Genomic DNA, 4,575 nt, shown 5'->3' on the forward strand with positions numbered 1-4,575 from the left:
CTCCATCCATGGGATTTTCCAGGCAAGAGTACTGGAGTGGGGTGCCATTGCCTAAAGACCCTCAATAAGAGTTTCTTGAACTCAGAGGATTCAGTGAGAATCAGCTATGACCTCATAATGTTTCACTCAATTCGTAAAAGCAGAGTCTACTAGATTATTATAACTTAAGAGAATGAGATAAAGCCTCATTATATATTCAGAAAATAGAGCATAAATCACATCAACCGTATTCCAAACAAACACAATAAAATGTTATTCATCAGTTCATCCAGTGCTATGCTATTTATTCTTGTTCCACTCGATCTTGTTTTAGCAGTCTCATGAACTTATTTGTCTATTGACTAAAAAGAGTTATGGAAATCATGATTCAGCCCACTGGAACAGCCTGAAAGTTACCCAGGAGTTGAGTCATAAGAGGTTGAAGTCATTGATTCAGTCCTTTTTCATTGGTTCTGGCAGGTTCCTTTTGTGTTGGAGGCATAACTCCAGCCTTATTGCTGATTGCAGAGCTTTCATGAATGCATATCAGAGTTAAACAAATATTATCTATTACTTTGAAAGAGTTAAGCTAACTTAAGATGGTTAAATTTATCTTTAAGTGGTCATTGTTAATGTATTACTTATGCTTTCAAATGTAAAAAGTCAGATGAGAGTTGAGAACACAAATAATGCAACTGACAAGTAGATCTGGTTGTTTCCATGGCATGCAAAACAAGATAATAAAGCTATTACAAAAAAAGAGATTTCAAGCAAAATGTCTCTAAGGGTAATTATATAGACTAAGTGCAGTAATGTTATAATGATATACAAAAATAACTAGCCTAGTTTTTACCATGGAAACAACATTGATACATAACATGATAATCATGGGAAATAATATACATAATATACAAAGAAAATACCAAAACTAGCAAGAATACCAAATAAAGAGATTAAGTGAATCTAGAGTAAGCCTAGATAACTGCAATTTTATAAAACTCCATAAGGAATTCTTATGTACATCCCAGGTTGAAAACTGTCCTTGAAGATGCTGGATAAAAATTAAATTTTCAAGTCCTTCTGAATTTCTAGAAGAAGACATATAACTCCACGAGATTAAACTCGTGGAGTAGACACACATAAAGACATGCATACACTTATATTTTCTTTTTTAAAATTTTTACTGAAGATAGTTGATAGACAATGTTGTGTTACTTTCTGCTGCACCACAAAGTGGTTCCATTATAAGCATGTATATTCTTTTTCATATTCTCTTCCATTATGGTTTATCACAGGATGTTCAATGTAGTTCCCTGTGCTATACAGTAGGACTGTGTAGTTTATCCATTGGATATACATAATAGTTTGCATCTGCTAACCCCAAACTCGCAATCCTTCCTCCCCCCACCACCTCATCTCTCCCCCTTGGCCATCACAAGTCTGTTCTCTATGTCTGTGAGTCTGTTTCAAGTTCATTTGTGCCATATTTTAGATTCTGCATACAAGTGATATGGTATTTGTCTTTCTCTTTCTGACTTCACTTAGAAAGCATGGCTATCATACCCTTTGAAACTGCTCTAAGATTATTCACATGATGCTGTCAATCAAAGTAAAGAGGAACATTAATTCTGCCAGAGGGATCTGAGGAGGCTTAGGAGATGTTTTCCTCAATGAATTAATTCCTCCAGTTTACAGGAGGTTGGATGACTCTCCTTGGTTCCAGTCCCATTGAGTTTCACCTACAGGGAGTTTTCTTTTTCTCTGAGTGTGGCCTGCAGATCTGCAATCCCCAAAGTATTCTGGGTCAGTAAGAAAGCATCAGGGAGGCAGGACTAGATTCTGCAGGTCAGGATAAGTGGTTCTGACTACAAAGCAGTGAAATTCTGGTGATTGCCTGTGCCACCTCCATTTCCTCTTTACTCGGACGTGTGGGTCCAATGACTTAACAACTTACTGTAAGTTTCCTGATGTTCATAGCTACCACATGCCTTTGTACCATCTCAAGCAAAATAATTTGCATAATATTTGACTGATTACAGTCAATAAGTGATTAGAAATGAATGGCATTACCCTGATCTTCTGGGAAGTCCAACAATTCTGTAAATGCACAGTAGAAGGCCAGAGTTAAACAAATCTAGGCCAGAATCACTGAGTGAGCATGGAAAGAAATTTAAAGCCAGGTACTCAGACCTGACTCTTGGGTGACATGTTTTTAAATGGTAGTTATCAAAATACACATTACTATGCATTGTTTCTGGATGCAGATATGTGAGACTAGTGAGTTTGCAGTGAACATCAGTGAGAAAGCAAAAGTGACTACTAGGAGACTTTTTTTTTTTTTGGCCATTGTTATTGTTCAGTCACTAAGTCATGTCAGACTCTTTGCAACTCCATGAACTGCAGCATGCCAGGCTCCTCTGTCCATCACTATCTCCTGGAGTTTGCTAAGTTCATGTCCACTGAGTGCGTGATGCTCTCTAAGCACCTCATCTTCTGCTGCTCCCTTCTCCTTTTGCCTTCAACCTTCCCCAGCATCAAGGTCTTTTCCAGTGAGTCAGCTCTTTACATCAAGTTGCCAAAGAATTGGAGCTTCAGCTTCAGCATCAGTCCTTCCAATGAATATTCAAGGTTGATTTTTAGGATTGACTGATTTGATTTCCTTGCAGTCCAAGGGACTTTCAGGAGTCTTTTCCAGCACCACAATTTGAAAGCATCAATTCTTCAGCACTCAGTCTTCTTTATGGTCCAACTCTCACATCCATACATGACTACTGGGAAAATCATAGCTTTGATTATATGAACCATTTCCTTCAAAGTGATGTCTCTGCCTTTTAATATGCTGTCTAGGTTTGTCATAGCTTTCCTTCCAGGGAGCAAGCATCTTTTAATTTTGTGGCTACAGTCACCATCTGCAGTGTTTTAGGAGCTCAAGAAAATAAAACCTGTCACTGCTTCCAGTTTATTTTGAATGGGAGGTGGACAGAAGTCTCAGAAAAGGATGGCAAAGGACATGATAACTAACCAAGCATTTGAACAAAGAAAAGTCAAGGCAAAGGAGAGCATTTTTACTGTTTGCAAAAGGAAGAGACTTGAAAAAGTATAGTATTGCAGAAATGTCATAGCGTAGCTTCAGGCTTTTCAGATTTTGTAGATGTTTAAAGCTCCTTATTTCTCTTTAGGGTACCTGTTCAGTCTTCGTTGTCTTCCCTGCTGAGTGTTGTCAGTGCTGCTCTCCTGCGACCTGTGTTTCTCTTTTAGTCCTCCCCTCGTATCCTCATTGCTTTGACAGGATCTCTTTTAAAATGACCCCAAGTTGGCACTCCTATATTTTATTCCACATTTGGTACCTAAATTCATGTGCCTTTTAGCCTAAAGAGGCTAGCTAGCCATTTCAGTTATCCTCAAAATTTCCTGGGTAGCAGTCAGACAAATGTACTTTTTATTCAGTTATACAAAATCTGCATCAAGTGTTCCGAGTAGGTTTTCTTGGTAAGAGAAAAAAAAAGACCATGTCCATATTTTAGTATGTTATATAAGAGAAACAGGAAGGTAAGTATTTGGGATGTAGTTTCATTTTATTATATTAACAGCTCCATTGAGATACTGTTGTTATATCATAATATTCAAAAACTGATAAAATGATTTCCAAAATTGGTGAACCATTTTAAAATCCTTCTAGAAATGTAGGAGAGTTCAACTTTCTGAGGGGAATCATGGCTCAGACAGTGAAGAAACTGCTTGCAATGTGGGAGACCCAGGTTTGATCCCTGGGTCGGGAAGAGCTCTTGGAGAAGAGAATGGCAACCCACACCAGTATTCTTCCTTGGAGAATTCCATGGACAGAAGAGCCTGGCAGGCTATAGTCCACGGGGTTGCAAAGAGTTAGACATGACTGAGCGGCCAACAACACTTTTAACTTTCTCCACATTCTTGCCAGCAGTTAAAATTGTCTTTTTTATTTTAGTTCATCTGTGTAAATGAATTGCTATCTGATTTTGATTTTGACTTGCATTTTCCTAATGACTAATGATAGTAAGGTCAGTTTTCATTCCAATACCAAAGAAAGGCAATACCAAAGAATGCTCAAACTACCACACAATTGAACTAATCTCACATGCTAGTAAAGTAATGCTCAAAATTCTCCAAGCCAGGCTTCAGCAATATATGAAACATGAACTTCCTGATGTTCAAGCTGGTTTTTAGAAAAGGCAGAGGAACCAGAGATCAAATTGCCAACATCTGCTGGATCCTCAAAAAAAGCAAAACGAGTTCCAGAAAAACATCTATTTCTGCTTTATTGACTATGCCAAAGCCTTTGACTGTGTGGATTACAGTAAACTGTGGAAAATTCTGAAAGAGATGGGAATACCAGACCACCTGACCTGCCTCTCGAGAAATCCGTATGTAGGTCAGGAAGCAACAGTTAGAACGGGACATGGAACAACAGACTGGTTCCAAATAGGAAAGGAGTACGTCAAGGCTGGATATTGTCACCCTGCTTATTTAACTTATATGCAGAGTACATCATGAGAAACGCTGGCCTGAAAGAAGCACAAGCTGGAATCAAGATTGCCGGGAGAAATATCAAGAACCTCA

The sequence above is a fragment of the Bison bison genome, unplaced genomic scaffold (assembly GCF_000754665.1).
Source record: "Bison bison bison isolate TAMUID 2011002044 unplaced genomic scaffold, Bison_UMD1.0 scf7180017845470, whole genome shotgun sequence".
Lineage (NCBI taxonomy): Eukaryota > Metazoa > Chordata > Mammalia > Artiodactyla > Bovidae > Bison > Bison bison.